A 26,263-nucleotide genomic window follows, 5' to 3' on the forward strand; every position below is an offset into this window, starting at 1 on the left:
TTAGGAGTAAAAGAAAGGAAAAAGAAATAACATTTTTTCACAAACTTGAAATTCTGGACTGTTCCGAAACAGTTGTCACAATTTTCTATTTGATGATGCCAGAGTGCTACATCATCACATTATTTATTCTGACTCCATCATTAGATTTTTTAAAAAATCAAAATGGTTCGTTGTTCTATAAACTTCACAAGTTTACAGATTAATTATCATCTCCTTAGGTCAAGTTTACATATGTGGAATGTAACTGTACATCTGTCATGAGTTTCTACATAAATTAAAATCAATCTAAAATATTTCCTCCAGTATAAGTTGTTGTCTGTAAATTGTATTATTTTGATAGTAAGAATAATCTTCAAAACCATAATTGTGTTGAGAACATATGCTTTATTTGACCTGTATTTATGATCCCAGCAATTGATAATACTGAACAAGTCAGATCCCAGAATGAAAATTGGCTTGATAGATTAAATATTTAATATTTGTAGTTGGTTAATGTGGTAGTTAATTCCTGAAATATTTTCACAAAAGGTGCAGATGTTCTTTAACATAAGTTTATTACACAAAAGAAGAAAGCATATGGAAGGCAGTTAGAAAGATCTTGATAGAAATATCAAAACAAAGTTTCAACACATGTCCCAACACCATGTGGATGTTTAGTTCATATCCCTCCAAACATGTTTTTATTCATGTACTTATCCAAATGTCTTTTAAACAATGTAACTGTACTCACATTCACCACTTCCCCTGTAAGTTCATTTCACATATGAACACTTTGTGTTAAAACATCACCCCTCATGTTTTTTTAAAACCTTATTCCTTTCACCTGAAAAGTATGCTCCCTAGTCTTTAAATCCACTCCTCCAAGGGAAAAGACACTTGCCATTCACCTAATCTATGCCCATCATGATTTTATAAACTTCTATAAGATCATCCAGCAACCTCCTACCCTCCAGTGGAAACGTCCCAACCTATGCAGCCTCTGCTTATAACACATCGAGTCATAGAGTCATAGAGATGTACAGCATGGAAACAGACCCTTCGGTCCAACCCGTCCATGCCAACCAGATATCCCAACCCCCATCTAGTCCCACCTGCCAGCACCCAGCCCATATCTCTCCAAGCCCTTCTTATTCATATACTCATCCAAATGCCTCTTAAATGTTGCAATTGTACCAGCCTCCACCACATCTTCTGGCAGCTCATTCCATACACGTGCCACCCTCTGTGTGAAAAAGTTGCCCCTTAGGTCTCTTTTATATATTTCCCCTCTCACCCTAAACCTATGCTCTCTAGTTCTGGACTCTCCGACCCCAGGGAAAAAACTTTGCCTATTTCCCCTATCCGTGCCCCTCATAATTTTGTAAACCTCTATAAGGTCACCCCTTAACCTCCGATGCTCCAGGGAAAACAGCCCCAGCCTGTTCAGCCTCTTCCTATAGCTCAAATCCTCCAATCCTGGCAACATCCTTGTAAATCTTTTCTGAACCCTTTCAAATTTCACCCCAAACCCTTTATTCCCATAAAATCCTAGTAAATATTTTCTGAATCCTCTCTGCTTAATAATATCCTTTCTACAACAGTGAGACCAGAAGTGGACACACTACTCCAGAAGAGGCCTCACCAATGTCCTGGACAACCTCAACATGATCTCCCAATTCATAGACTCAAAGGACTGAATAATGAAGGCAAGCAATGCTAAATGCTTTCTTAATCACCATGTAGTCTACATGTGATGCAAACCTCAAAGAATTATGTACCTGAACCCCTAGATATCTCTGTTTTACAGCATTATTTAAGGTCCTACTTTTAATTGTTTAAGTCCTGTCCTTGTTTTTTAACCGAAATACAAGACTTCATATTTATCCAATTAAACTCCATTTGCCATTCCTTAGTCAAAATCTCTTGATCAAGATGTCTTTGTAATCAGAGATAACCTTCTTCATTGTCCACTATACCACCATTTTGGTGTCACCAACAAACTCAGTAAGCATGTCTTCTATATTCTCATCTGTACCATTGGTATAAATGACAACCAAAAATGGACCCAGCACCGATCCCTCTCATACACCAATGGTAACAGACGTCCATCCAAAACACAACCCGCCACCACCACCCTCTGTCTCAAGCTGTTAGGCCAAATTTGTATCCAATTTCCTCAATTGCAAAGACATTTTTACAAATCTTTTGTGTATGCTAGAGCCTGTCACAATTCTGAAATCTTACATTTTCTCACCCCTAACTCCTTGATGATTAAAAAAGACCTTGGTTCTCTTGAAGGGAGAAAAGCTTCATAGAATCCCTACAGCTTGGAAACAGGCCCTTCGGCCCTACAAGTCCACGCTGACCCTCTGAAGTGTATACCACCCCATTCTCCTTTACTTTACATTTACCCCTAACCTTCACATCTATGCACACTATGGGCAATTTAACATGGCCAATTCATCCATCGCACACATCACTGGATTGTGGAGGAAACCCATGGAGACACAGGGAGAATGTGAAAACTCCACACGGACAGTTGCCTGAGGGCTGGAATCAAGTCCACGTCCCTAGCACTGTGAGGCCACAGTGCTAACCACTGAGCCACCTTGCCCCCCAGAGCTCTTCTCCTCTATACTGAATTCTGAGTGAAACATCAGAGAGGTGTAGAAGAATTACAGCTGATGGAACTGGGATAATTCCCCACTGACTGGAGTCATACTTAATACAAATCAGTGTAGTTGTGATTATTGAAATCAATCATATTTTTCCCAAGATATCAATGAAAGAGTTTCTTGGGGCAAAGTTGTTGTCTCTACCATCTTCAATTGCTTCATTAATGATCTCTCCTTCAACATAAGAACAGAAGTGGAAAGGCTCACTGATGATGCCAATTTCAGCTCGTCTCATAATAAATAGACCAATCCTGCATGCTGTAATACCTAATAAGCTTTAACTTTGAGCTAATAAGTAGCCCACAGCATTTGCACCACCCTCGTACTGTTCTTTAAAGGTTTAAGTGTCTGAAAGGCTTAATGCTGAGCAATGCACTAAGCGCCACCCACTATGATCATGTTATTTTAACTTGACAGAAGAATAGCGTAAGGTTTAAAAGGGGTAAAACCTACAATCTGGGTTAGTCTCATATTCTCTGTGACCATGTCTATCACATCAGCGTACAATGTCCCAGTTGCTTTCATATAAGCTATATCCTACTTAACTACCAAGACAATCGGATGATTTTCCTGTACTACACAAGACCATTTAGGCTGTATTGATCCCTGAAAAAAGATAATGGCATAGATTCCACCTTATGGGATCAATAGTACAGAGAACTCTTGTAATATAATTAGCAGTGGCACAGATTGCTCATACAACAGGTACCAGACAATGATTTTCTCCAACAAGAGAGAATCTGATCATCTGCCTTTCACATGAAGTGTTATAACCATCCCTGAATCCCTCAGTATCGATATGCTGAGGGTCATCATTGACCTGACATTTAACTAAATCTTCACATATGTTTTGTTGTTATAAAGCGTACAGCAAGCAATTCAAGTTCTGACTCTTCAAAGCATTTTAATTATCTACAGGCATGAATCTGTTATATTATGGAACACACCCCACTTGTATGGATGAATGTAGCTGCAGTAACTCAAAGAAGTGCAACACCACTTAGTACAAAGTAGTCCACTTATTCTTTGTATCTAACATATTAATAATTGCTCCCTCAATTATTCACCTGTATATACCATTATCAAAATGCACTGCAACAACCCAACAAGACCTCCTCACAGTACCTCCCAAACATGTAGCCTGAACTGCATTAGAGGGCAAAAGTCGCAAGAGCATTAAGATCACCACCATATGTGCATGTTTCCTTTCAAGTCACACAGCATCCTGACTTGGAATTATCATAACATTCCTTCAACATCGCTGAGGCAAAATCCTGAGCCTTCCTCCTTATCAATATGATTACTATGAGTTCACCCCACACACAGTAACAGTTCAAGGATACAGTTCACCATTACGTTCTCAAGGGCAACTAGAAATAGACAATAAAGGTTGATCTGATGAGCAATGTTTCCATATCAAAAATGAATAAAGCTTAACTTTGTTCCCTGATCATTTGAAATGTACATTCTCATTTATTTCTCCACTCTGAATAGAATTACAATTTGCTGTTCCTCTCAAATCCCAAGTCCTCATCCTTACCTTTGCTTGGTGCTTTTCTCAATCTTTTCTTCTGATTCACTAACTTTGTCCTTCTGACTGGCTGTATCTCAGGTGATACACAGCCACATTAAATGCCATGACAGGGGTTGTCTTACAGAATTGAGTTTGATGTGAAGCTGATGTTCTTGTATTCATATCATTTTGTTCATAGTCCAGTAGCGCCTCGACATACGAACGACCCCGTTCACAAACAAATCAGTTTACGAACAGGATTGTACGTAAAGTTTTGCTTCAACATACGTATGAAATTCAAGGTACGAACAAAGGTACGAATGCAAAAAGCCCGTGTATGACCATGTGGTTTCATTGTTCTGCTTTGCTGCGCGCGCTTTGGACGCAAAAGCTCTCCGGCCCCACATGATCTCATTCAGTTCGTCTTTGGCGTGTGCGCTGTGAACAGCGTTCGTTGCTACATCCAAGCATTCTTACGCTATCAGAATAATGGAAAAATTTGATTCAGTTTGCGAACTTTTCAGTTTGCGAACCGGGTCCCAGAACAGATTAAGTTCGTAAGTCGAGGCGCTACTGTATTCCCCGAGTAAGGTAAACAAAATAAATTATTTTGATAACTAACTATCCAATGTCACTTTCCAGATGTTACAGCTCAGTGATGAAGCCATTTTAAATTGGTGCACCTGAAGATTGCAATAACCATTGTACTGCATTGTATCTTTACCTTCCTGTTTTTGGCAGCTCACCTCCTACTACCCTATCTTTCACTGCCTCTCTTGTCTATATCCTGTGGATTTGAAGTGTTTTGTTGTTCTGCGTACATAAAATTCTAATTGTTTCTCTCCCACAGAGTTAATCTTTGCTGCTTATTATGGAAAATCCCTTCCAATGAAACAGAAATGACACAACGAAAAGTAAATATAATTGGCACCTATACTTGGTTTTTTCTAGATGCCCATATCCAAACTGTGATGACAGTGATTTCGAATGCAGTTTTAACTTTAATCACTTTCCCTTGACATTCATAATTACCACTCTTGTATCAGACATTGAGAGAATACAGAGCAGCGTGGTGGGAGGGATATGCATACATGTTCCGGAGGTCTATGGGATGTGTTAAAGTTTGACATCCACTAATTTATTATATTTGTAAGGGCCTGATATTATGGAAGTGAATCATATGCATCCACAGAATATATGGATGTATATATTTGGCCAATTTTGTACCAAGATATTCTCCCATTTTCCTACAGTGTATGTAATGCAAGGGTAGCACTGAGCACCTTTGAGTCCTTCTTTAACACATACAGTAAAGCATTGAGTTGTTTCTTTGCTTTACTTCACATCGCCTGAACATTATTATTAGTAACAGCATATCCGTGTCAGAAAACATGGTCCTCCAATTCTATTATAGCCTAAATCCCATGTAGCTTGGAAGTAGGGAACGTTATCACTACAGCTGCCAAGGTTCAGGTCCCATCTGCTCCAATTGTGCCTCATGACATACCTGAACAAGCTGATTAAAAATCCACTACAATAATCCACTATTAAACAGCTCTTGTCATACATTGATAGTGGTCCCTACCTTTGAGACAGCAGGCCTGGACTCAAGTCCCATAGGTGTATAATAACATCTCCAGACAGGTTGATTTAAAAATATCTACCCTAGATCTAAAATTATAAAAAATTGTGAGAATGTTCTCCTGCCTACGTTTCCATGATTCCAATTGTCAGCCAATTAAAGTATACTTTAAGGACATCCATGACAGACACCAGAACTGAAATTTCATTCTGAGCAGTATAATTGCCCAGTGATTAGTTAAAGGTCAACCACATTGCTGTGAGTCTGGAGTCTTATGTAGGCCAGACCAGGTAAGGATATCAGTTTTCTTCTCCTAAAGGACATTCATGAACCAGATGGGATTTTTCAGCAACTGATTCATTAGATTCTGAATTCCAGATGTTTACGCCATGGGGAATTTGATCCCACATCTCTGGGATATTACCTGGGATGCTGGATTAACAGTCCAGTAGTAATACCATTAGGCCATTGCTTCCCAATTGGTATAGTTGCATTTCCTGTAACAATAGTTGCTGAAACTCTCGTAAAAAAAGTCTATCTGTTGAGCTATCCTGTAGTTTATTTTCCAATAAACAGAATCTTGTTCAGTTTAGAGTTCTATTTTGAGTAAACAAACTTAGAGCCACAACTATAACAACAATCACCTGCAATATACACATATTACACCTCAATCTCACATTCTTATCATTGTTACACACATTTCTAGTTACTTGAATATAACAATCATTGGCACATTTTGCATGTCACCCAGTAATCCAATTCCTTCTCTCTTGATGATGAGTTTGACGTGCCGACCGAGACATAAGGAAATAAATTGGGAGAAGAGAAAGAGAGACAGGTGGGGGAGTGGGTATTAACCATTATGGGAAGGAGAGAAATAGAGACAGGTGGGGGAGTGGGTGCTGACCATTATGGGAAGGAGAGAAAGAGAGACAGGTGGGGGAGTGGGTGTAGACCATTATGGGAAGGAGAGAAAGAGAGACAGGTGGGGGAGTGGGTGTAGACCATTATGGGAAGGAGAGAAAGAGAGACAGGTGGGGGAGTGGGTGCTGACCATTATGGGAAGGAGAGAAAGAGAGACAGGTGGGGGAGTGGGTGTAGACCATTATGGGAAGGAGAGAAAGAGAGACAGGTGGGGAGTGGGTGCTGACCATTATGGGAAGGAGAGAAAGAGAGACAGGTGGGGAGTGGGTGCTGACCATTATGGGAAGGAGAGAAAGAGAGACAGGTGGGGGAGTGGGTGCTGACCATTATGGGAAGGACTATGTGTGAGATATTGCCCACATTCTTGCTGCAGCAAGAGCAGGATGAACAGGTAGCACAGGTACTAGTTCACCTGAGGTCAAGGTTGTGCACAAATTCAATGGCAGAGGACTCAAATGATAACTTGGATGGAATGAGTTATGGAAGAAAAATGACATGCAAGAACATTTGAAATTCTAGGTGTATTGCAAAGACTGTTGGAAAATCTACAATCAATGTGAAGGAGCCTGGAGAGATTTGGTGTCTATTTGGCACAAATCTTTATGCAAAGCTTGGAACTCATTAGTTCCAATATAAAGATCTTGGGTATTTTCAACACCATACATGTGGAAGAATTCACAATTTGGCACCTAATCACAGATGTCTTAGATTGCATCATCACCAGCATCCACCCAATGTCTGAGGGCTACACCAAAAGCTCAGAATGTCATATCAGCTTGTTGCAATGGTCATTTAAAATGATGTCATGTTAATTAGACTTCTGAGACTTCATGGCCTAGATCACTGTTGTAAGCATTTTTCGAGGTGTCATAGCACTCTTGCAAGCTGCTGCTAAATAAAGGCTAAGATTGCTGAGGTTAGGACCTGGGTGGCTCAATGGAGTACAAAGATCTGTCCTCTCTCAGGATGACAATATTTATGCTTGCACCCCTTCTACTCAGTCAATCCCCTGGCTGCTACCTGTCAACCGGTCAGCCCAGCCAAAGGAGATGGTGGAACTTGAAGCCATGACTTCTGGGTCCAGCCCCTTGGCACAGCTGACATCAGGTCCAAACAAAGCAAATTGTATGTAGCCAACAGAACCCGACAACACAAATAAGCCTAGAATCTTTGGAGCCTCTTGTGCTGAATGCTTTGCAACACGGAATGCACCAAAATTATCTCTTTGTTTAGAGGCACCTCAGTGACTTTGCATATTCAAAAGTGCAGTCTAAGCTAATAGATGAAACTTGAAAGAGCTCAAAGATATATTTAGAACCCCAGTGACCTTCATAAAAGTAAGCATTGTGGTCCTTTTTTTGTTCTGAGTTCAGAGTTTGCGCTACGTGGCATTTGTCAATGATGACCTCCTTTGTGAATGAAAATATCTCAAACACCGTTTGTCACTAATTCAGGAATTGCATACCAACTACCATCTGCAGATATAGACTTCCACTGAGACCTCTTCTCCACACCTCTACCTCCCTTTTCCTTCTGTTTTCTTCTGAATGGCTTTGTCCATTCTCCCAGTATTGCTCAATGATGAGAGGAAGGCCTACTTACCCATTCATATCTGGGAGCAACTGGTTTGTGCAAGAACCTTTATGTGAGCAGAATACTTCAGCACCATTTCAAGCCATTCCTTGTAGATGATTGAAACTTTAACCAACTATGGAAAGTACCAAAAATGCAAAATATCACAACAATATTCAAAGGAATTAAATAAATCTTGAGGATGTCAACATTGAAGAGCCCTTTAAATATGGCTGATAGGAGTCTTTGTGCTGCTTAATAATGCATTCAGCTATAAAAAGTCAAGGTAGGACATTGGGCAGGAAAATTAAGCCCCAAATTTCCAATCCTACTCAAATAATGTTGCTTACAGAGTGCAATTTTGCCTTCATTTTTGTTTGATAACAAACAAAAGCTAAAAGGACTTTAATTGTGAATCATGAACAATTTTGGACATTCTTTTCCCTTGAATTTTCAATTGGAGAAAAGAAATAGACAACCTTAAATGAAGAGATTAACATTTTCTTCTTGATCGATATTCCTTAAGGAGATGCCAACTCAACTTAATGTCCACCATCAAATTTATGTTTCTCTTCCACAGTAGTGAAGGGAAAATTAAATTTTGGGGAATGCTACATCTGTCACTGGCATAACACTAGTAAATCAGCTAGCATCAGCTATGTAGAAAGAAGTCATGCCCAATGTCATTAGCTATTGATGTAAATGCTAGGCTATAACAACATGATGAACTGAATGTATTTAATTGAAGCTTAATGTGAAAGGAAAAATACAGTTCAGTGTGCATCCTCATGCACCTAATCATGTTGTCACCGTTATAACGATTGCAACCCTCCTTCAAATGTTTAATAATAAGTTTTCAAAAACCTCAATGCTGATGTCCTCAATTGAGCTCAGCTGCTCCTTTCATTTTATGTTCCCTTTATACTGCTTCAAACTGATACTGTGCCGCTCCTATTCTGTTTATTTTGACCTTCTGAAATGCAAGGATTTCCTGCCTCCTGAATATCCTGGGTTCTGTATTTAAATTCTATGATTCTAATTAGTTGTTTTACCCAGTTAGCATTGATATGGGTGTAAAAGCTCAAACAGTATTTGATATTTAATCAGTTATTGATGTAGTGACATTTAAATATTTAGCCTCCATTGCCAGCCTTTTGACCTGTTAACATTGTCACAATTATGATGTTTATAAGACGTTTTGCATCATATCTTTAAACTTAAATTAAAATGGAGGGATGGTTCTATGACTATTTTGAATTCTGCTTGACCACAAGCCTAGCATACATACAGGCCCCAGCTATGCCGGTCTCTTTGTCGGCTACATAGAACAGTCCATCTTCCGTAGTTACACCGGCACCACTCCCCACCTCTTCCTCCACTACATTGATGACTGCATCGGCGCCACCTTGTGCTCCCGCGAAAAGGTTGAGCAGTTCATCAACTTCACCTTAAATTCACCTGGACCATCTCTGACACCTCCCTCCCCTTCCTGGACCTCTCCATCTCCATTAATGACTACTGACTTGACACTGATATTTTTTACAAACCCACCGACTCCCACAGCTACCTGGATTACATCTCTTCCCACCCTATCTCCTGCAAAAATGCCATCCCGTATTCCCAAATTCCTCTGCCTCCGCCATATCTGCTCCCAGGAGGACCAGTTCCACCACAGAACACACCAGATGACCTCCTTCTTTAGAGACCACAATTTCCTTTCTCATGTGATTAAAGACACCCTCCAACGCATCTCATCCACATCCCACAACTCCGCCCTCAAACCCCACCCCTCCAATCGTAACAAGGACAGAACTCCCCGGTTCTCACTTTCTACCCTACTAACCTTCGCATTAACCATATCATCTACTGATATTTCTGCCACCTCCAAACGGACCCCACCACCAGGGATATATTTCTGCTTTCTGCTAAGATCATTCCCTCTGTGACTGCCTGGTCAGGTCCACGCCTCCCCAGCAACCCACCCTCCCGTCCTGGCACCCTCCCCTGCCACCGCAGGAAATGCAAAACCTGCGCCCACATCTCCTCCCTCGCCTCTATCCAAGACCCCAAAGGAGCCTTCCACATCCATCAAAATTTCACCTGCACATCTACCAATGTCATTTATTGTATCCATTGCTCCCGATGCAGTCTCCTCTACACTGGGGAGGCTGGACACCTCCTCGCAGAGTGCTTCAGGGAACATCTGCAGGACACCCGCACCAATCAACCCCACCACCCCGTGGCTCAACATTTCAACTCCCCCTCCCACTCTGCCAAGGACATGCAGGTCCTGGGCCTCCTCCACTGCCACTCCCCCACCACCTGACCCCTAGAGGAAGAACACCTCATGTTCCACCTCGGAACACTTCAACCCCAGGGCATCAATTTTGACTTCACATGTTTCCTAATTTCCCCTCCCCCCACCTTACCCAGTGCCAACCTCCAGCTCAGCGCCATCCTCACGACCTGTCCTACCTGCCAATTTCCCTTCCCACCTATCCTCTCCACCCTCCTCTCTGACCTATCACCTTCATCCCCACCCCCATTCACCTATTGTACTCTTTGCTACCTTCTCCCCACCCCCACCCCAGTTATCTCTCCCCCCTGGAGGGTCCCTGCCTCTATTCCTGACGAAGGGCTTTTGCCCGAAACATTGATTTTCCTGCTCCTTGGATGCTGCCTGACCTGCTATGCTTTTCCAGGACCACTCTGATCTCAACTAACAGTAAAGAGACTTGCTGGCTCCAAGCCTTTGAGGGAGTGTCAGCAGAGAGAAGAGGTTGCAGATTCTTTGTGAACTATTGAGCTGAATGTGGGCTGGAAGTAGGCTTTAGTTGAAGAACTGCATTCTGCAACTACGAAATGAATTCAGGCAATTCATCCTGGTGTGGTGGGTGGGAGAGGGAGAACTATCAGAGCAGGCTTTACTGCTGATAGTGGATAACACCACTGGAAATTACTTGGATGCTTTATGCAAAGACTGCATTACTATGGAAGGTGCAATGAGTGAAAATGGCATGTTTCTCTCTGCAGTTTAAAGTATAAATTGTCGAGCATTTTTAGTCATTTGTTACAGTAAAATTCTTAAAATGTGTAATGTAATTTTGACTCCCTTTCAGCTATTAATTAGGATAGTGACCATAACAGTGTTTAATTCTCTTAAATAAGTTAAAGACAAATTTCTTTACCGAGTGTGTCATGGAATGCTGGGAGAAAGACTATTGCTTCTTTTAGAGGAAATACATGTCGTTAAGTAGTGAATCTCTATGATTATTAGACCTACTTCCAACATTTCTGATAAAAGCCTCTTCATAATGCTACATTTTTTGTTGCTGTTTGCCAACTTCATTTAATAATGTGTAATGTTGTAATCGTAGTTTAAGCTGAATAGCATTGACAAAGCAAAAGGGGGTTGGTTAGCTCAGTTGGTTGGATGGTTGGTTTGCAAAGCAGAATAGTGCCAACAGGGAGGGTTAAATCCCAAGGCATGGTAACCCTCAAGTTAAACTATGCCAGTCATCTCTATCTCTCTTTCTCATCACATAGCAGCATCAGAGTCTGGTAGAACTTTGGTGAATTTACCGTTACTAGCTTAACTGATCAAAAAAATTGAACATTTTTACCATTTGTTTGAAACGGCTGCTTCCAACCTGATTACTGCTTGAACACACTTTTTTTTTCAAATGTTTAGCTCAGCAAAAATGGTAAGAGATCAAAATGATCTCTGCAGCAATCTATCTTCCGACTTTTAGCACAAAACTCCAAAGGGAAAGATAGAAAAGCTGTCATTGAAAAGTAATATGAATGAAAAGCTCATAGTTAAAAAACTTCACAAAAGCTTATACCATGAGTTTCGTTGGAGAATCACCTAATCAGCTACTGTTACCTCAGCAGAAGTTCAGGGAAAGCTCCACTCACCTGCGTCCCATTTTTCTGTTGTTCCTTCATCAAAGTCACAGCAGTCATTCAGGAGAACCTCTGAGGAAAATCTCAGTGTCTGAATTTAAGGAATATATTAATGAAAAACTAATTTTGCAAGAAGCTGGGATATCTTGACAACTGAGATCCTAATTGCAGATCTGAGCAAAACCAGAAGGAGGCAAGACCACCAACCTTATTATATCAGTGCACAAGGACAAAGCTACATAAGATCCAGATGTCATTGCTATTTCTTGAGCTTATCGACAATACATTGAACTAGCTGGATTTTAATACATGTAATGAGCTTGTGTCAAAGATCCAACAGGAGGACACATTAGCTGACTTTTCAATTCACTCAGTCATTTATTCAGTAAATGATGGCAACGTAAGTAACCTGACTCTCCTTACTAATTACATTAAACACATATTCACCAAACTACTCTTCATTAACATTAGCTCAGTTACTTACAAGTATCCTAATTAACGTTCTATAGTATAAATACTATGATGATTTGATATAGAATGGCTTAAGAATTTCAAGCCAAACCAAATATAGGTAATCAGTATTGATCTGTGTGCAAGCAATTGTTTCCTGAGCATCATCGCAAGTTGAGCTTTTTCATTCCAGATTTGTTAATTAAATTTAAATTCACAGTTGGGATTTGAATTCATGACTCTAAAGTATTCATCTAGACCTCTAAGTTATAAGTCCTGTGTCATTATCACAATTTACTATTCCAAAATGATACTGACTAGCAGACCTATTCTATATTTTATCATGCCTTATGCATCAAGTAGAGAAACTCCCTTGATCTCTTGCCCCTGCTCGTCAAATGGATATGCAAGTAAAGGATCTGTAAATGGTGCCATTATACACTGATACCAATAACAGGAATAATCTAGAAAAACCAGTTAATTATTGCTTTTGGCACTACTTTAGATGAAAGAATTCTAATTACCTCAGAACATTTCAATACCAGTATGGGCAGAGTTGTGATGTTGGCAGTGACTGTGTCACAGTTTGTGATTGTCATTCTCAGCTAATATTGTAGGTTTTGCTGAAAATAATTAGCATTTGTCAGAGACCCCATCCATTGATCCAAATAAACTGCCTAATTTTCAATTATAATCAACTGGCTCAGGACATTTGTATTTCAGTTCCACTGGTATGAGTCACCAGATCTGTATGTGGTAAATAACGCCATCAGTTACATCAAATTCACTATCTACCTTTCAGTATTCTTCAGTATAACAGCAGCTTTACTGTAAAAATGAACCAAATTGCTAATCTTGCTGCATCCATCCCTCCAGTCTTCAAGAGCACGTGATGGAGTACAATGATTAGCCTGCAAATGAGGCTTTGAATCTTTTGTGCTGCCACTTAACTGTAAGCACTTTACATTTTCCTAAACTCGGAATCTGTTAAAGGCACCACTGGAGACACTATCATCATTTCCCATGTAATGTCACACTCAATTTCAAGAAGAAACACAACATAAATGCTATGCTTCATCAACAGAAAATGTTAATCCATATTGGCCAACTAATTGTTACGTTACCTTGAACTTTTGTTTTCCCCAAATAACCACTTGTGATACTGGTAAACCAATTCTCCTTGCCAGCAGGAATCACTGAGGCGAGACACTTGATTAAATTAACAACAGATTTACTGCACAATAGGTCAAATTCACCAGAGTTATTGACAAAATCTATTTTGTATGTCACTTGATCAGCATAACCCAGAGGAAAAGCAATTTTATTTGTCTTGCTGCCAAGTTTGCCTTACCTATAGCAATCTTGATAATATTGATTGGTTGAGTATATTTAAATCTAAATTGTCTATATTTTTCAGACTTTTAAGCACATAAAAATCTGTTTAAACCAAATGCCTCCAAGTTCACCTTGATATTTAATTCACCATGCTGAAACTGATGTTACCCTGGGTATGTATTCAGCTAACAAAAATTTAAGAATAACACCCAAAGCCATTCCTTATTTAATCTTTGTGCATGAAAGACATGAAATTATACATGCACATTTCATATTGCCTTGTCCAATGTTTACAATTTTAGAATTTCACATTAAAAGCAACAAACATTTTTAACCCATGTAGATCTCTCTGAATATTATTTTGCAGACCAGCAGATCTAGTCTGTTTCATGAAGATCAAGAGAATTACTGTATGGTAGCTTTGTTGATGAACTTGTAACAGTGCCAATGTCCTAACAATTTTAACTTGGCTTCTGTGCTCACTTTCTGGGAGAGCTTTTCTGTTGTCTTTGTTTTTCTATGGGAAACTAGCAATATGTAATCCGGAAACAAAATACTGCAAACGTTGGAATCCTGAAATAATACTGGAAATTTCTGAAAACATTCAACAGGTTTGATTGCCTCTGTGGAGAGAAGAATAGAACCACAATAAGAATTCTGTTCTAGTGGTAGGTGTCACAGCAGGTCTGGAAGAGGGCAGCACCTCAATTCACAGAAGGAAGGGTTGGTCGTATGGAAAAAGCAGTGATCAAGCAATTACATGGGGAGTCCAGCCACACAAATAGTGGACCAAGAGATCGAATAATCTACTATCAGTTTAACAGGATAGAAGGTCCACACATCATTTATTATAAGGCAACTGGATATGCATGCACAGCCTACACACTGCCAGAAACATTTGTCCAATTTTAGATTCCTGGAAAACCTGCCACCCATACCAACTTGCCGCTTCTGATTGACTGCTGATACCTGCAATGATCTGGAGAAATGTCTCTAATTTAAAAATGCATTGCTCTCAGCAGAGGTAAGCATTTGTGGAATCTATAAACAAACCTAAGCCCAGTGTAGATAATGCGTCAATGACTTCTACCATGTCGTCAGCGTTGCAACAAGTACAACAACTAAGTTCTTAAAAGGGCATCTGCAAGTAGGGAGGAATAACAAACCAATATTGCTATTTTTAGCCTCAGCACTAGAAATAATATGAGGCCTGAACGTGTGTGAGCCACAGCATCCAGACACATTTGTACAACTTACAGGAGAATCCACATGCATACCACCTACGAGGGACGAGCCTTTATTTGTCTTAGGGCTTCATGCACATAAAGGTGTTAGGTGCCAGCAAGAAAATACAAAATCTTCCCACCTGCCTACAGAACAAGTAATATATAATACAAGGGAACAGATGAAGACGGGTGAAGATGTGACTGATATAAAGACATTGACACTTACAAAGGTCAAACTTGCTGGGAACAGGGTGGCTGCTCAATCACAGAGTGGGAGGATGAAATGTCACAACAGCAGAGTGAGGACAGCCTGCAACTTGATGTCAAAGACTGGGCATACAGGAGACATGAGTGATTTGGCAATACAAATAGGGATTGTTCAGAGCTTTAATTCTTTGTGCTCTCCATTGCAGGACCTCACAATCCAGAGCATTACTACAAAGATTGGTGGAGTGCATTGTCTCTCTCTATATATAATATACAAATGTTCCCATTACTCCATTGATATCAATTCAAATTAAAGATATGGTCAATCATATATTTTAGTGATAATAGTTTTGGAATAAAAATGTCCATGACTAGGTTTCTTAAATAAACAACAAAATTATTCACACACACACACACACACACAGTCAGACGGCATTAGGAATAAGGTAGAGAATGTTCAGATACCTATTGCATTTTCATTCCAGCACATGGGGACAGAGGACTAAATACATACATTTACCTCTACAATCTTTATAAATGTAGTTGTTCAGAAAATATTGAGATAACCTCCCACAAAGGCTTTGTTTGAAAGCAATTTAAAACATTGAGCCCCAACAGGGTTGTTTCTTCAGATAAGTAAGGTTTGAATCGGGAAGTTTCTCTCCTTTAGCAGGCTGGACATCAGCTCCCTCAACTGCATTCAAAACACAGTTAAAACAGAAACTAGTGCTCTGTCTATCAGAAAGCCCATTCAGGTGACCTCCAGCAAACAAGTTAAGAACTTTGTGTTGACTTTATATGTTTTCTATATACAGTATTTAATTTGTAAGTGTACCAGATTCCCAAACATAAATTGCAGATATATCAACATGCATACTATATGATACAAAATGACAATCAACATTCAAAGGTCAACTGCAGATGGTAGAAGTGTTATGGTGAAGTAGGCATGTAAAAGTAAATATGGACCTTTACAGAGAGTTCCAGAAGACACTACAAGCATGTCAATTCAAGAAATATATTTTTTAGGCAGGGTCTTCCATCCATTGAAATTAGTCATTATACCAGCCACAACAAGTCTTTGGTAGAGACCAGAATAAATTGCCTGAGTGGTATAAATGTAGCCAGAGAATAAGGAACATTTCTGTTGCATTTAGAATGCATGGCTTACTTTATATTTCCCTGCAACTGTAAACTTTAGGCTCAGGAATTATCATCTAAATTGCAAAGGTGTCCATTTAACATGGAGTCACTTGGACTTACAATGAATACAATTGTCTCTGAAACGTCTCATAATATCACAATATCACTTTCTCCACCATTCATGACTGTTGCAAATGAGGAAACGCTTCCTGGAACTCTACTCTAGTTATTGCTGGATATGTAACTTTTTTAAATTCAATTGTGCAATAGACTGGGGAAAACTAGGAATAGGTGAAGATCAGGGTCAAAAAGTGTAGCTCTAGAAAAGCACAGCAGGTCAGGCAGCATCTGAGGAGCAGGAGAGGCAACATTTCAGGCATAAACCCAAAACTAGGACCATCCCAAATTGATTGAATCTCTGCTTTCAACCATATTTTTATTTTAATCTGCAAATTTATTTCAAACGTCAAACAATACTCCGAATCAATTTCTTCTAACTGCATGGAGGTAATTTTCAATTGCTGTCTGGCCTATTTCCATCATGGTCTCAAGCTCACCTTGTAGAATGTACAGTGGCTCAGTGGTTAGCACTGCTGCCTCACAGCACCAGGGTCCCAGGTTCGATTCCAGCCTCAGGTGACTGTCTGTCTGTGTGGAGTTTGCACATTCTCCCCGTATCTGCGTGGGTTTCCTCCGGGTGTTCCGGTTTCCTCCCACGGTCCAAAGATGTGCAGGCCAGGTGAATTGGCCACAGTGCTAGGTACATTAGTCAGAGGGAAATGGGTCTGGTTGGGTTGCTCTTTGGAGGGTCGGTGTGGACTGGTTGGGCCGAAGGGCCTGTTTACACACTGTAGGGAAACTAATCTAATCTAGTAACCAATGCATAATCTGGGACTAGTATCCTCAATCATGTTCTAATAATCAAATATTGTGGTTTGAGTTACCTGTATACTACTGATTCAAACAAAATATACTGCAAAAGCCTTGTAAAATTATATCATTCAAATATTCACATAATCCAGTTGCGCATCTAATGGATAAAGATATGATAATGACCAGTACATGAGGCTCCTTCTGAACATCATCAAGAAAAATAGGACTCAAATTCTGTCCATTTTCTGATTTCTCACTTTTGATAAGTAGACATATCCATCTCTTGTGAATATAACAAATCTGGATGAACATTATGCATTCGCTGACTTTTTAAATTAGTAGTTAAAAAGTGAGACCCGGCATTTGTCCAAGTTTCCAATATACGCAGCTGATGGGGAAGGCATCTGGCTGGAAGTTCCAATTACCTTCCAAGGCATAAAATATACATCTCATTTTATTGTCTCACTGTCTTGATAAGATACATACATCTGCAAATTTACATTTTGTTTTAATGGTCATAATGGTTGCTAATTGGCAGCCTGAGAATTCCTTTGCAGCTCTCTGTCAGGAGATAAAAACTGCAAGGCCATGATGCAATGAGTGTGTGATTAAAGGAAAAAAACAGTTCTGAAAATAGGACACGTGGGAGGAGGATCAGTAAAATCAAGAAAATGCTTCTGGAAATGTGACAACAATTTTGCTGCCTGGCTTCAACAATGGAAGACAGTGAGACCTAAAATTTGCAGCAGCCGTGAACCTGTCACAAATTGCAACAAAAACATGAGTTGTGAATGTAGCTACAATTTGAATGAGCATTCAAAAGAAATACAATGAACCAGAAAATTAGAAATATCAATTATCTTCTATTCAATGTTATTGTGATTCATTGTATTCATGACATGATATGTTTTTTAGGATTGATGCAGCAGCAGTGGCAGAGATTAAAAAGGAAACTAGTTAGTAGAGCCAAGTTCCTCTCTGAAAAATTTGGGCTTGTCAGGAAGTCACAGAGATATGTGCAATGGTTAATATTCTTAGAAACAGACAGATGCATAACTGCTGAAATTAGTAATTAACCCTGAAACAGTTATAGGAGCCTGCAGGGAATTCCAGGCATGCTGAGCTGACTATTTTTGTTTTCACTTCACATTCCAACACCTGAACACTTTTGAAACGCAGTAATCTTTTCCTGTAAAATACATATGCAGTAATTTTATGAATTGTGAATTTCCACAAGTACTCTCCCAAGTGTCCACTGCCACTTTGTGTCATAGAGTTATACCGGACAGAAACAGACCCTTTGGTCCAACTCATCTATGCAGATCAGATATCTTAAATTAAACTGGTCCCATTTTCTAGCATTTGGCCCATATCGCTCTGAACCCTTCCTATTCATGTATCCATCCAGATGCCTTTGAATATTGTTATTGTACTCGCCTTTACCACTTCCTCTGGCACCTCATTTCATACACGCACGACCCTTTGTGTGAAAATGTCCCTTAGATCCCTTTTAAATCTTTCTCCTCTCACCTTAAACCTAAGCCCTCTAGTTTTTGAATCTCCTTCCCTGGGAAAAGGACCTTGGCTATGCACCCTAGCCATGCCCCTCATGATTTTATAAACCTCTATAAGGTCGCCCCTCAGTCTCCGACGCTCCAGAGAAAATAGTCCCAGCCTATTCAGCTTCTCCCTACAGCTCAAACCCTCCAACTTCAGCAACATCCTTGTAAATCTTTTCTGCGCCCTTTCAGGTTTATGAACATTTTTCCTATAAAAGGGAGAATAGAATGTCCTGGACAGCCGCAATATGACATCCCAATTCCTGTACTCAATGCACTGACCAATAAAGGCAAGTGTGCGAAATAACTTCTTCACTATCCTATCGACCTGCGACTCCCCCTTCAAGGATCTATGAACTTGCACCCCAAGGTTTCATCGATCGGCAACGCTCCCTAGGACCTTACCACTAAGTGTATAAGTCCTGCTCTGATTTGCCTTATCAAAATGCAACACTTCACACTCATTTAAATTTAACTCCATCTGCCACTTGTCAGCCATCTGATCAAGGTCCTGTTGTGCTCTGAGGTAACCTTCTTCACTGTCCAGTACACCAACAATTTTGGCGTCATGTGTAAACTTACTAACCATTCATCCTACATTCACTCCAAATCATTTATATATCTGACAAAAAGCAGTGGATTCAGCACCAATGTTTGTGGCACCTTCGTGTCACCAGCTTACAGTCCAAAAAAACAAACTGACACCAACACCCTTTGTCTTCTACCTTCAAGGAGAAAGTGAGGACTGCAGATGCTGGAGATCAGAGCTGAAAATGTGTTGCTGGAAAAGTGCAACAGATCAGGCAGCATCCAAGGAGCAGGAGAATTGATGTTTCGGGCATGAGCCCTTCTTCAGGAAATTCAGCTTTTCCAGCAACACATTTTCAGCTCTCCTATCTTCAAGCCAATTTTGTATCCAAATTGCTTGCTATCCTTGAATTCCATTTGATCTAACCTTGCTAATCAGTCTATCATGTGGAACCTTGTCAAATATCTTGCTGAAATCCATCTGGACAACACCCACCATACTGCTTTCACACTCTTCTTTGTTACTTTTTCAAAAAACTCAATGACTTCACTGGAAAAACAATAGATGCCCCAGAAAATGGTATTAATATCATCAGGATTTTGAAGGTAACTCTCAGCTTCTTATATTTCTCACTTTCCTGAGATATGGGCGTTGCTTACATTTGTTTCTATTCGTAATTCCCCTTGAGCAAAGTTCCCTCCTAAGTCATTTCAGAAAGCAATAGAGAGTCAAGCACATTGCTGTGGATCTGCTGTCGCATATAGGCCAGACCAGATGTGCATGGCAGATTACCATCAGAGACGCTCATCAATATTTTTCTAGACTGTAAACTACCCTCCATCCTTTCTCCTCCATCCTCACTGCCAACAATGAAGATAAAGACCTCTGTCAGTAACAGCAATGTCATCTGGTCAGTCACTCCACTATGTCCCTCCTTCCATTGGCCCAACAGATTAAACTTACTCTAACACACTTCCCTCTCCCCACCACAGCCCTGAACTCAGATCTTTAGTTTTGCTCCTGTTTGTTCTCATGATCTCTCTTTGCAGAATGTGTCCGTGGGTCCCACCTCCTTGTACCTCAGTCTTATCCTTACAAAACCATCTAATCACTTCTCCTAGCCTGGAATTTAGGTAATATTTTTTTTCTCTCTCTCTTTCTCTTGTTGTCCCTTTCTCCTTTAAATCTGTCTTCATTGCTACAATCTTTTAAAAAACAAACTTGGCTCTACCATTCCTGAAAAATACCTTTGTGTTTCCAGCCTTTCCTTCCCCTCTAAGGTCTTTGAATATGCTGTCATCTCCAAAGTCCATTCCTAACTTTTTCCTGAAATCCATATCTGAATCTTTTATGATTTCTATCTCTGCCACAATATCAAAAATGATGCCCTATATCTCTGTGAAATGGTGAGCCTTCCCTCCACATCCTTCTCAATGATTCTGCAGCTTTCAACATGGTTGACCACATCATTTTTCTCCATTCCATTCAGATGGATGAAACGCACTCACTTAATGCTACTGTCATCCTTCTTATCATAGACAGAGGATCACTTACAATGCCTTCCCTTACTGCTCCCACATTGTTACCTATTGTGCCTCCAACCAATCAATCCTGTCTTCCTCTCATTTCTCATCTACATTTTACCCCTCAGTGACATTATCTGGAAGCAGTTACTTTCATATGTATGCTGGTAACATGCAACTTAATGTCAATGCCTCCTCTCTTAACTAACTACAATAACTTCTAAATAATCACTGTACTTATTGGGAAGATGGAATCCATTGTTTCTGGTTCATAATCCAATCTCTGTTCCCTATTTACCAAATCCACTGTCAAATGTATGACAATATGTATCAGTCTGTTCACAACCTCAATGTCACTTGTGACCTTGAGATGATTTCTGACTACATATTCACAGTATCACTAGGGGCCACCTACTCCTATGTCTGTATTATCACCTGACTTCACATCTCTCTCAGCTCATCTGCTGCTGAGATCCTCAGTCTTGTCTTTCTTACCTCCAGACTTGAGCATTCCAATCTGGGCAAATCTCCCACATTCTACCCCTAGTAAACTTAGACATCTACTGCCCATGCCTTTACTTGATCACTGATTCCCCTCAAGTTCACTGATTTACATTGGTTCCTAATCAAGCAACATCTTGATTTTAAATTTTCACCTTGTTTTTAAATCTTTCCATCACCTCATCCTCCCTGTAATTTCTTCCTGTCCTGATTCTCTCTAAGGTATCTGCTATCTTCTTCCCTAGGAGCAGACTCAAAATGCTGAATTGCCTACCCCAGCTCCTAGTTTTTATATTCCGTCTTTAGTGCAATGTTGAATTTAATTGATTCACCAAGGCTTGCTGTACCTTCTACATCTCAGGCCTTAATCATTGGAATACCTTCCCTCCACCTCGCCAACTCTCCAACTTGATTTGCCTCTTTAAATACATTGAAAACCTTCTCTTCATACAACCTTTTCATTATCTGACTTATCTCCTTATGTAGCTTGATTCATATTTTGCTTCATAATCTTCCTGTTAACCACCCTGGGATATTTAATAATGAACAATACTATGTAAGTATGTGTTATTGTTATCTAGAAATGTTTATAGAAGTTATGAATCTGAAGAGACCCTCCAGAAATTCATCACATAAACTACTTGCTCGGTCATTTTCTATTCTCACTTAAAGTTTGTTAATTTAACTTTTTTTTTGGATTCCCTACAGTGTGGAAACAGGCCCTTCAGCCCAACCAGTCCACACCGACCCTCTGAAGAGCAACCCACCCAGACCCATTTCCCTTTGACTAATGTACATAACACTATGGGCAATTTAGCATGGCCAATTGACCTGATCTGCACATCTTTGGACTGTGGGAGGAAAACCACACAGACACGGGGAGAATGTGCAAACTCCACACAGACAGTAACCCAAGGGTGGAAGCGAACCTGGGACCCTGGCGCTGTGAGGCAGCAGTGCTAACCACTGAGCCACTGTGCCACCCCTTTATTGCGTTATTTCAAATTTTGATGTATTTTAGGTGATGACACTTGAAGCATTATCACTCAACAAGTTATCTAGTTACAGTCTAGCAACTCAATTATACCCTGACAAGATAACTTGTCAGCAGCAATCTAATGGCTAAGAATAATGCTTAAACTATAATAGTAAAGTGACTGTCAAACCAACGATTAAAGAGAAGATCAGATTCACTTTTAGATAATTGAGCAAGAATGTCAGGAAGAACAATCTGTAGATTTTGCATAAGTCTCGCAGGGAAAAAAAATATTGAATATTATTAAAGGAAAGTTTCAACAAAGTAGCTAACAAGCATGTGAATTATTGGTTCAGTATGATAGGTCATACAGACTTTTGAGTTTGCTCCATCTTTCAAAATGGTCTTTATTTATCCTTAACCTTAACTCCTGACATTATCCTGCCCGATCCCTTTACCTTTAGACTAGGGCCTGGAAATCCATTTCAGCTTGAAATGACTGAGCATACAAAAACCCGCTGAGTAGAGAATCCCAAAGATTCACATCCTGTGAAGAAATGTTTCTTTATTTTAGTCTTCAATAGTCAACCCTTTATCATGAGGCCATCATTCCTTCCTTTAAATTCTCCAGTGATGGGAAAGTACCTCTCAGCATTTACCCAACCTAATGCTGTCAAAATCTTATGTTTCTATAAGATTACTACCTATTTATCTAAACTCAGGAAAGCATTGACCTCTTCTACTCAAGGTCTCATTGAGAGACCAAGCCCTTCAATCCTAGGAATCAATCTCATGAAACTTTGCAATACTTGTTTCAAGACAAATGTATCCTTTCTGAAATAAGGAGACCAAACTTCACAGTAATTCATTTGGGATTTCCATGGAAGCCCTGTCCAATTGCAGCACAATGTTCGCATTCTTGTACACCCCCTTCCACTACTTGCTTTCCTTGTTGCTTGCTGTATTTATATACTAACTTTTTGATACCCAATTGTCTCTGAACATTCAAAACATTTCCACAATTTGAGCAATCTTTTTAACTATTCCCACCAATCATGTCCATGTGCCAACACATTGCCCATTGACTAATATCTTTATATCCTTTTGCAAAGTTTACGTGGTTGTCTCACACCTTATTGCCTGACCCAAACTTAATATATTACTGTCAATCTTTTCATCTAGATATGTTAGATAGATAGTGAATAATGGAGGTGTCAGCACTGATTCTTGAAGCAGATTATTAGTTCAGCCTACCAAGTTGAAAATCTATTGCTTATCTCCGCTCTCTGCTTTCTTTCCACTGACCAATTCTTGAATCACGTTACTAATACCCGAATACCATTATTCCTTCTCTTGTGCCTATAAAATCCAAATAAATTATACCTACAGGTCATTCTGCTGTAATGCGTGTTTTGTTGATGCAAATTTGCTCTCATGTGATTGATGGATTGGGGACATTGCTTCTGAAGCACAAACCTTTAACACATGTGTTGGCTGTCATGCAATTGCATTACCAGTACTTTAAGCACTGTTTCCAAAGAGTGATTTTTCTATAACACAGGGCTGCACCAGAACACAACCATCATATTATAACAGAACGACCTGTATTCCTCATTATATGCAGATCCACTATCTCCTGGTTTGTGTATTCACGAGGTAAGCCACAGATACAATCGACATTTTTCCCCATTATCAGATCCCAGAGGATCGCATTGTACCAATGACTGGTGCCAAGTTAACTGCCCTTTAGTTCCCTGTTTTCTCTCACAGTCCATTTTTGAACAACAGTGTTACATCTGCTCCCTTCCATTTGTGGCACTGTTGAAGAATTTTGGGACTTCTAGTAGATGACAAACAATGCATCTATTACACCTACAATTACCTCTGCTAGAAATCTATGGACTACCAAATAAATCTATCATGAGAACTAGATAGTGGCACATCTGTCTAATATTGGGCTAAAGGGCATCTATTGAGTTTATGAATCTTTATTCAACATTTAACTGTAGCCTGTTACCTGAAAGTGCCAAAATCAATGGAAAGCAAAATCGGTTCAGCTGAATAACATGAGACCAATTTAGTATCACATATTCAACACCATTACTGAAAGTCAAAATTACATCTAAAATGCTGGAAATAGAAAGGTGTTCATTTGCCACAACGATAATCTTCAACTCAATTGTAAACATTTGCCAGAACAAAAACAATGCCATGACACCAGCTTAGACAGTTTAAAGTTCAACTTTCACTAAATACTGTTAATATTATGAACAACTTACATTTGAAAAGAAAAATCTGTTTTGTTGACATATTCAAGTAAAATAATAGTACAGTTCCTCATTAGTATGATATCCAACTACGTGGTTCCATGACAGGTCTTTGAAACATGAAAGCAAAACGCTAAATTCTGTTTAGTCTTGAAAGAAAGCTCATTCATATTAATTAATGTATCATCTAAGAGTTACCTGCAAACCTTTGCCGTTAATACTATGAGTGTTAAATACCCACAACTTTGCTTCCTTTACTGTGCTTTTTCATCAAAGCCAAAATTTCACTTGAATCCTGTGACAATGCTACAGCTTTGAAGAGGTTATTTTGCCCTGGTTTCTTTTAACAGAGAGATTGAATGAGAGGTAATGACCTGGCTGCTGATGACCATCTGAGTAAACAGCTTGAGACGCCTTGAGTTTTTTTTAAAAAGCCTGATTGAGTGTGATGAGATCTCACAGACCAGGTTTTTTCTGGATTTTTAGCTTTAGCTTTAAGCAAAAGCCAATGGGGTCTCAAAAGAGTTGGAAGTTTCAGTGAATGTCCCTTGGTTGCTACTTTCTCTGAAATGTCTCTAAATGCTTTTTTCTCCTGGATTGGAGAGCTGAAGGATTCTGGTCTCCCTCCTATCGGAAGGATATTGTGAAACTTGAAAGAGTTCAGAAAAGATTTGCAAGGATGTTGTCAGGGCTGGAGGGTTTCAGCTTTAGGGAGAGGCTGAATAGGCTGGGGCTGTTTTCCCTGGAGCGTTGGAGGCTGAAGGGTAACCTTATAGAAGTTTATAAAATCATTAGGGGCATGGATAGGATAAATAGACAAGATGTTTTCCCTGGGGTGGGGGAGTCCAGAACTAGAGGGCATAGGTATAGGGTGAGAGGGGACACATTTGAAAGGGACCTAAGGTGGTGCTTGGATGGAATGAACTGCCAAAGGAAATGGCATTTAAAAGGCATCTGGATGGATATATGAATAGGACATGTTTAGAGGAAGATGGGTCAAGTGCTGGCAAGTGGGACTAGATTATAGTTAAGATACCGGGTCAACATGGGCAAGTTGGACCAAAGGGTCTGTTTCCATGCTGTACATCGAGATGACTCTATGACTCTATTGAGAATTTGTGTCTGAATTTGTCATTTTTTGGCAAGGATGTGTTTTTTCTTTTGTTACTATATTGGAACAGTTAAGTAGTAAGAGTTACTGTGTCATTTATTCTGTTACATCATTCTGCCGAGTGCAACAACATTCCTCCTTCCTTTCTGAACCCTTTCCCATGAGTTACCATACTTGTAAATGGTAAATAGTGCTTCCTTATTCTACAAGTCCTGGCGCACACTGGCTGCATAAACTGCAAACTAGTATATGTGGATCTGGACCTATTTTTCAGATTTTTCACTAGAATTTTGCAGAGTGCACTGGAAAATGAATGGATTTCAAGTTCACTGACCTATTTAAAGCATTTCCTCTTGCCAGTAAACTCACTGAAATCAATATAAAAATACATTTATTGCTTTTTCATGACTAA

Source organism: Chiloscyllium punctatum, chromosome 1, assembly GCF_047496795.1.
Source record: "Chiloscyllium punctatum isolate Juve2018m chromosome 1, sChiPun1.3, whole genome shotgun sequence".
NCBI classification, from domain to species: Eukaryota; Metazoa; Chordata; class Chondrichthyes; order Orectolobiformes; family Hemiscylliidae; genus Chiloscyllium; species Chiloscyllium punctatum.